Raw genomic sequence first — 9,564 nt, 5'->3', positions numbered from 1 at the left:
TGGAAGCTTATGTTTGGGACATATTATTCCTGTGCCCCTGGATGGTGAAGGCAGATTAGTCCTGAATGTGAGAGCTATAATTAAGCCTCTCCTTCTGCAGCTGTTTAACTATTCCTTCTTATGATTACCTATGTTCCCTCTTATGAATCTGTCTCAATATGGCTCTGGATATGCATCCTATTGCCTTTGCCACTCTCCTGTGTGGACACTGGTTGGGGCCTGTCTCTTGCCAGGGAACAGGGACTGCCCTGCTGGCTCTGCAGGGATATACTGCACCCAGAACTTGTTCAGCTTGTTTTCTCTTGCAGCTGGGACTTGGTTGCCCTTCACTGGGTGCTTCTTAGGCCTGTCTCCTTCCAAGCCTTGAGCTTTTAGTCTGGGTACTTTTCCAGTCCCTTCTGTCTTGTTATGGAACTACTTTGCACTGAACCTTCCAACTACCCTGACATCTCCAAACAGGGTTTCTGCATGATTGTAGTAGTCTTTTTGTGCAGTTATAGATGAGAGAGAAGTAATCATAGATACTTTCAAATACTCTTTCAGAGCTTTATTGGTGAAACTGTTTAGTAACATACCATTATCTGCCTTTATGTTCTATCCTTAACATTTTTTTTTTTTGTTAATGGTAGAATATTTTATTTCATTATCAGTCCACTGATAATTGAGGGTGTTATATAGAAGCTGTTTTTAAGGGTGCCTTCCAGTTAAACAGTGCTAGCTGCCAGAGGGTAGTATGGAGAATGAAAATTCCAGCACATATGGTGGTAGTAGTAAAATGGGAGTTGTGCAGCAAAACATAGCTTTGGTAATGTGTGGACAGAGTTAAGTTTAAACTACATGCAGTAAAGGCAAACTTCTTGCTAAGAAAAGGGCCAATATTGTTCTGTCTCAGTCTTCCTGGTGGCAACCTCTCTTTTCTGGCCATTGGGACTGAGATAATTAGGGCTGAGCTCTGGCCACTAGCATTCCAAAGTCATAAAACTCCAGATGACTTCTCTCAAATACCTAGATGGCACCCGCATCTCCTGGCCCAGATAGCTTGTCTCCTAGCTTCTTCCAACTTACCAGAAGTTATGATCCTTGCTCCTTATCCCCAACCTGTCAGAACTGAATTTATGGTCCTTTCCTTGCCTTTGTTTCCCTGATGGCTTATAGGAGATTCTCTATAAGAGTCTCTGGAATCCCTTGCTCATCGTTGGATGCTTTGAGACAAGAGTCTCTTCTACCCAGCTGAGAGTACATCTGTAGATCCTGTCTGGCTGCCAGTCCAGACTCTCCACTAATAAAATGTTAAAAACCCTAATCTCTATCTTGCCTCAATTTCTCCTACATACAATATCATGAAGCATATCTGCCAGTTAGAGAAAGGTCAAGACAATATGAGATTATATCATACTGATCTTTTCAGAGGTGGATGGATTCAATGATAAAGAACAAAAGTAGCTGACTAATCGATTATGAATCCCATATGGCTCACACCCACTGCCACAAAGCGTCATGTCCAGACAAAGCTATTAAACTCCCTATTTAGTTCAGCAAATTGCCAATTGATGGGCACTGATAATTTTCATTTAAAGTTAAATATAAGCCAGGGTTTATCAAGTGTTTATATATTTGATGTGGCTATTAGCATGGAGACATCATGTGCTAATCAAAAGAGTACTTACTCTTTTACAGCTGAAGATTATACAAACACAACATATTGCTGTTTAAAAACGCTTAGATTTGAAGTTAGGTACTTTCATGGAAGAAATTTATACCAAAATAGAATGGTAGTATTTTTATTTTTACGCAAAGTTTTTAGGATCTCAAAAATTGTGGGGATAAGAAAAGGTGGAATACATGTCTATTTTTTAGGACTTGATGGCAAAGCTAATTTTAAATATGTAAAATATCTCAGGAGCACAACAAATGAGATTAGTCTTGGGATAGAATACAATTACTGAGGTGGATACATCTTTTGAAATGAGAAAAAATTGATTTCACCCTCATTTACATATTAACTTTTACAATTCTTTCTAGTAGGCGTGCAAAAACAAAGTACCAAATATCCTGATTATCTCTGACTTTTCCTCTTTAAATTACTATTTGGTTTAATATTCACAAGTTCATATTCAATGAGATAAATTAATATGGATAGATAGTATGTTGAAGTAGATTGGCTTTGTAAGTTAGGACAACTCCAACAATTAAGTGCTTAACTATGACACATGGGCTTTGTGACTGGGTTAAATTTCTTAACTTCTCAGTGACTTGTACAAATTCTCTATAAACTGGCAAGCAACCAGCAGCCAATCTGCTTAAGTACTAATGACTTCCTAAACTCACTCAATAAAAAAGCTGTCAGTTTCTCCATTCAGATGGCACACTTAGAATACTTCATTTTAAATAACATGTATACAAACTATACTAGGTTTGGATGTCATTAACTTCAGTACTGAACAGTGTATTTCCAAAAGGAAGGAAACAGACTAAACTACTAGGCTGGAGTAAAAAAAAAAAAAAAAAAAAAAAAAAAAAATTCAAAAAGTAGTGTTCAACAATGCAATTTAATTCAATCAACCTTTATTAAGCAGCTATCGTGTGCCACAGGCACTGTGAAAGGTATTGGGAATACACAGATGCAAAACAGTTCTGCTGTCAGAGTTTACAATCTTAATAGACACTTAATTTGGAATTTTTGAGGAAAAAATGGACAGAACAGCCTATTCCAAAATCCTTTAGCTAATTCTCTATGTACCACCTTCTCTACTAATTCTCTTAGTCCCTAAAGTAGGGATAAGGCAAAGTCCAGAATAAACTTATTATATTTACTCAACTATATAGAAGATATTGATGTAGTATATGCAGATACCCAATTCTTTGCAGCTCTCATGTTGAATTTCTGTTCTATATATTCTACAATTACAGTAAGATATACAATTGTTTTTTCCAACTAGATTTAAGTTTCATATCTTTGTTTCTGCCCCAGCACCTCTAAAACCTTATTTTATATATATTAGGTGTTATTTGCTGAATTTGATTTACAATTTTCTCTCTTCTAACTCTATAAACAATATTCAAACATATACTGAACTCTAAAGAGGACTATATAAACTCAGTAACAGAAATAATGGCTAAATAGGTGATCTGAATCAGTTAGACCTGGGTTCAAGTCCTGCCTCAGATACACTCCAGCAGAGACCATCTACAGTCACCTGATCTTAGTGCCTCTAGGCTATTCTTTAAATTAGTTGCTTAATCTGTTTGTAGGAATTTGTCTGGGCCAAAAAGACATTTCCCAATAGCTCACATATTAACAGATTATTCTTTTAATAGTTTACAATACCTATTCTGATGCTATGATTGGAATTCAAGTCTTCGGAAAGTATACATTTATAATTTGAACACCTGGCACGTAGTACATAGGTGATTAATACATTTGCTCTAATAGAATAAATAAGTTCTACTCCTGATTCTGTCCCTATTTAAGTGACTGTTGGTATCCTTAAATCGAAGTAACTTTGGACCTTCGTTTCCTCATTTATAGATATACAAAAAGGGGGTTTATGACCACTAAGATATCTTTGTATTCTGTATTGTTAGGATTACTAAGTGAGAACAAAATATTCTCCTGCTCTACCAACCCCCCCAATACCTTGTGCTTAATGCTTCACTTGAAAAAACTAGTAATTTAGTTATTACATGCTTCCTTCACAATATAAGGCAAATTTGCAAATGGATCATTGAAATTTTGTCATTACAAGAGTGAAAACTATAAACTAGATACATATGACTTGCTCATGTTTTTGGTTATGTTGACATATTATCTGGGGTTTATTTATAGTGGCCCAGTTCTTTTAGATCTTCTCCAGAAACCAGGAGGAAAAAACTTCCATTAAAGTTCCTGAAAGGGAAAGCAACAACACAATTCATATCAAATTCTTAGCTTAAATCACTAATAGTGCCTACATACTCAATACTACTCTATTATTATTGCTCAATATAATTGTACTAAGCCCATAAAGATGCAGAAATTTTAAAAAATGAATTGGGGATGGGGGAAACATAATGAATTTGCCTGTTAGGTTATACACTTCATTTTCCCTCCTCATTCATTTATTTTTTGCAATAGAGGGAGGTCCCTTTTTAGAGTTTTAACACAACCATTATTCCTTAAATTGCCACTTTCAAAAATACCATTATATTTTTGTAGAAAGACCTTTGCAAAATTTAACAAAGAAATGTATAGCCTGGTAAGTTTGGCATGAATTAAAGTCTCAATAAAGATAAAGATCTTAAAACTTTGGGAGATACTTTAACTACTTGGCAACAATTAGAAAATCCTAAATTTAAGAGGCTAATATAATTAAGTTTGATCAAAAAGATGTTTTCCTTAGATTAAAAGAAATCAGTTAAAATTTATGAACATAAGCTAGTTTTATATTTCAGCCAACACTACATTTTATTTTTGGAAGTGGGCACAAAAATGAAAGCATTTCTTGATCAATTCTGAAGGATGTGGCTCTCTTCAACAATGAGATGATTCAAACCAGTTCCAATTGTTCAGTGGTGAAGAGAGCCATATATATATACCCACAGAGGACAGTGAGAACAGTGTGAACCACAACATGGCATTCTCACTTTGCTTGCATTTTGTTTTTTTCAGGTTTTTTTTTTTTTTAACCGTTCTTGATCCGATTTTTCTTGTGCAACAAGGTAACTCTATAAATATGTATATATTATTGGATTTAACATGTATTGGACTACCTGCCATATAGGGGACAGGGTTGGGGGGAAGGAAGGGAAAATTTGGAACAGAAAGTTTTGCAAGGGTCAATGTTGAAAAATTATCCAGTATTTCTGTCCTCGGGGTACTAATCTGCCATGAAGGGGATTAAGACTTTATACAGGTAGCTCTAGTTAAAAGCAATTCAATCCAAATGAGTTTGTCTAGAAGGGCAAAAAGTTGAAAAATGGAGATGGAATGAAACTTGTTTCAATCTACAAGAGTTTAAAAATTGAACAGATACAAGGGATGAGATAAAATGTGATTAAATAGAACAAAATGCTTTAAGGAACCTTTAGAACTCTCAGATGAAGTGGATAAGGGTTGTTGAGAAGGAATTAAGTTTTCAATAGATTTCTACAGAGAAATGACTTGCATGAGCATATGTAAACACAATGTCTAACTCATACAGTGTAAAGTAGTAGTATGTGGGTCGGAAAGTTGCTTCAATTGTTATCTGCATATAAACCCAGAGTTTTTTACTTTACCTTACAGGTTATATATAGGCAGTCCCTGAGCTTTTCAAAATGACTAGACAGGAATATTGGGGGAATGAGGCAGAGATGTATATAAAATAGATTAGGAAGATGGAGATGAGTCTAACTTTACTATTATCAAATTGATAAAATTGACCAAAAAAAAAAAAAAAAAAAAAAAAAAAAAGAGATGCTGTGAGAAATTAAAATAACACTGTTGGCTTAAGTGACCTGGTATAGCTGTTCTGGAATACATTTTGGTGGTAGGCTCCCAAACCTATTAAAACTATGTATTCTTTAAAGATACTGTTCCTATGTCTACACTTAAAAGATTATTTAAAAAAAAAAAGGAAAATGATCCACACTTACAAAAATTTAACAATTCTTTTCATAGTGCCAAAGAATTGGATACTGAGGAGGGATACCTATCAGTTGGTGAATGGCTGAGTAAGTGACTGTACATGTGATATGAAAGGTTAGTAATTAGCATTTAAATGGTACCTATTATGTGCTAAGACTGTTAAAACACATTTTATCTTTAAGAAATATTATCTTTCTTGATCCTCACACCAACAACAATTTTGGGAGATAGATTTATTGCCATTTTATAGCTGAGAAAATGGATTCAAAGGGTCACATATAACTACTAAGATCTGAATTCAAGTCTTTTTGACTCCACTGAGTAACCATTTGTTTCTGTGATAGAATATTATTCTAAGAAATGTTGAAAAACAAACCTGGGAAAACTCACATGAACCTCTGAAGCAATAGTGAGATGAAAAGAACCAGAACTTATAAAAAATAACAGCATAATTTAGACAACTAACTTTGAAAGATTGAGGAACTTTGAACAATACAATGATCAGGATTCATGAAACATGCTACTCACCTTCAGAGAGATGAATTCAAGTGCAGCGAGATGTGTATATATCTACATATACATACACACATTTTTACATAGGGAATGTTTTGCCTACACACATGTGTAATGTTTTTTTTTTTCCCCCTTGTTTCCTAAATAAGGGGAAAGAGATGGTTGGGAGAGAAGGAATCCAGAGATGAAAATTTAATCAAAAAAAGTGTCAGTACTTGTCAGTACCTCGAAGCCAATAAGTGAGATTATGGAAGAGGTAATTAAGTGTCAAACACTGTAAAAACTGATCAGGGGCTAAGAAGCTGTCAGATTTTAGAATGTAATCAAAGTGATGGGCACAAAAACTAGGCTGCATGGGGTTAAAGATACATGAACATAAATACTTGGAATACAGACTTTCAGCTTCACAGATACAGGATAATAGCTTGAAGGAATTACCAGATCAAGGGAAGGCTCTTCTACTTTTGTTTTGAAAAGATATACTTGACTGTGTTTATAAGCATAGAGAAAAGAGTTACTTTAGTCCCTCTTTAGAGGGAGAAGTTGAAGACAAGTAGCAAATATTTTAGTTTAAAGTCAAAAACAACTAAATCAACTTCTTGGTATAAAGTCAAAAACAACTAAATCAACTTCTTGGTAAGAGCCAGGAGGAAATGGGCTGAGTGATATGGTTAAAGCTTTGGTAAATAAAGGGGTATTTATTTACAAGATATATGCATAGGTAATTTTCCCACATTGACTCTTGCAAAACTTCCTGTTCCAATTTTTTAAAGGGGAATTTTCTAAGAATTCAAAGAAGGATGTGATGAGTTTATGTGGTGAGTTGGAGGATTCAAGCTTAAAATGTCTGTCACAGGTTTTTAAATTCACAGAACAAAAATTCAGAAAGAAATAGCACAACAGATTTGAAACATTGAATATGTAACTAAGAATATTTAATAGCTACAATTTTACATAAAATCTTTTCAAGGTCTACTTCATATGGGCAAATTCATTTTGGATGATGTTTGAGATCAGAATAAAGATCAGTTTAAAAAAAAAAAAAATCCCAATCTAAGTCTTCATAGAGGTTGTGGGTAGTTATGAGAGTCAATCTCAGATTAGAATATGTCTATGCAATGGTCATCAACTGGATTTATATATAATGAAGATAAATACAAAGAAAAGCTCTGAAAAATGACCTTTTAATGATGGGAGGAGAGGAGAGTTGAGGGAAGGCTTAATGGACTTACATGATTTGGAGAAAGTCACAGTTCCTCCATAGTTTAAAAAAAAAAAAAAAAAAAAAAAAAAAAAAAAGGTGCAGGTGGGTCCACCAAATTTTTCTCAACCGTTACAATTGCATGAGGTAACACATAAATTGAGTGTTGGTTGACTTAAATGCCATTTAAATCTTCCTTTGTTCACATTGAAGTGTGAACATAATTAAAACATCATGGTTTTAAATAACCTAATTAGGTGAAATAAGGGCAATTTTGTATTGATAAGGAGACCCCAATCTCATATTTCTTCAAATAACTTAAGTGAATAAGACAGTGAGTAAAAACTCCACCAGAATAGATTAGTCATTAACTTACCTTTTACTAACCAGGTTAAAGATAAACAATATATTTTTTGCATAACTAAAGGTTTCTTTCAATCTCTATGGCAATCACATATAATTTTAAAAACATATAAAACTTAAGATTCAATAAATTTCAGTCTATAATCCATATTGAAGGCTAAAAACTACTATATGAATTTAATGGCCTCCACTATAGTATACCATAGTACTAATCAGGAAGGCTCTTTAAAGACTACATGGATTAATACAACCTTTCTGAGTAGTTCATTTCACACAAAATAAAATCCTAAAAAATAAGTATTTCGAAAAATAAAAGCAACCTCCTTAAATCACTCAAAAAAAAAAAGTATTTCATTTTCAAAATTAGATGCTATTTAAAGCTTCTAACTACATAAAAAGAACTAATTAACCAATATATTATCTATCTACTTAAAAACACAAAAACTAGGTATTATTATTCAAAAGTCTGATTACTAACCTAATAGGGTTGCTGTTAAGTCAGCACCTCTAGCTTATTCTTATTGATGTTACTCAACATCATATAATGTAATATTTTTGTGTAATACAGTAAATTAAGTTAAACTACCAATCACAATTATTTTAAAAGCAAGTATATTTATCACCACAATGTCAGAGACATAGTGGTAGGGTGAACCAAAGGCAAATTCATGACTAAAGTACAAGTATTTCTAAACATGCAGTGTTTACAGATTCCATAAATGAGTAGATCTCTTCAGAAAATCATTAAGATCTCACAGCATTTAACAGTTAAAGTATTAAATGTTGGCACAGTCTTTACATATTAATTTGGCCATCCAGTCACTTAAGTGATATAGTATATCTATACTCTTAATGGGAGGCGAAGGAGAAAGATCAATAGTGCAAAAAAGTGCATTGAAAGATGCACTCTAAACAAATGCATTATCAATAACAAAGACAATATGACCATTTCTCAAATTCTTCAGCACCATACATACTACCAAAAATGTTCTAGATTTTAAAATTTTCTCTGTGCATACCGTATCATGTAAATATTGTTGCAAGAATCAAAGAATGTGATAGTGAATTCTTCTGAACACTCCCATTTCTTATTAAAAAAAAAAGGTAATCAGAAAAAAAAAATTATGAAAATCCCACAACCAGAGTTTTCTAACATGAGTTGCCTATCAACCAAACCTTAAACCCTAGTCACTTCAATCTTAGATCAAATAGATTCAACCCTAAAACCAGGATATTATTAGTCTAAGCATAGCAAAGTTTTAGATATTTGTTATGCATGGATTAATTAGCCATAGGAAAATTCCTAAGTCTTACTTAGTCTATTTAAGACTTTTTTTTTTTTTTTTTGGTAGAGTAAGTCTTCATTATAGGAACTTGCAGAAAATGCACTGATGTGTGAAATGTAAAATGCAGAGAATTAAAAAATACCTGATGTAATTCATAGGCATTATGTCATTCACATAAAGGTGCTATCTGGAGTTCTAAGATAATTGTTTAATTTGGACAATAATAAACAAATCTGATATTAATACTTCCCCTATCAGGAGGACTTATTTGTATCTATCTATATGTATATATACATATATATACATACACTGTTAGTAAGGCATTAACATTATGCCTTCTAGCAACTCATCTAAGTTATTTGGATAAAATTCTCCATAGGCAGTATGGCTACCTTGAGAGAATCCTTATCACACAAGTAAATCATCAATACAAAAAGAGCCTTTAGCACCATTTCCTACAAGTATTAGTAAGGAAAATGAAAGTCCCTTTTCCATATGTCCAATCAATTACCTATCTCGGGTCACTTACCTATTAACTAGTGATACTTAGATAAATGTTAAAGAAAAACAGTTGTTTCTATGCTCTCCTTCCCTTA

This window comes from Sminthopsis crassicaudata, chromosome 3, assembly GCF_048593235.1.
Source record: "Sminthopsis crassicaudata isolate SCR6 chromosome 3, ASM4859323v1, whole genome shotgun sequence".
Classification (NCBI taxonomy): domain Eukaryota; kingdom Metazoa; phylum Chordata; class Mammalia; order Dasyuromorphia; family Dasyuridae; genus Sminthopsis; species Sminthopsis crassicaudata.
Note: the sequence above shows the minus strand (reverse complement) of the source record.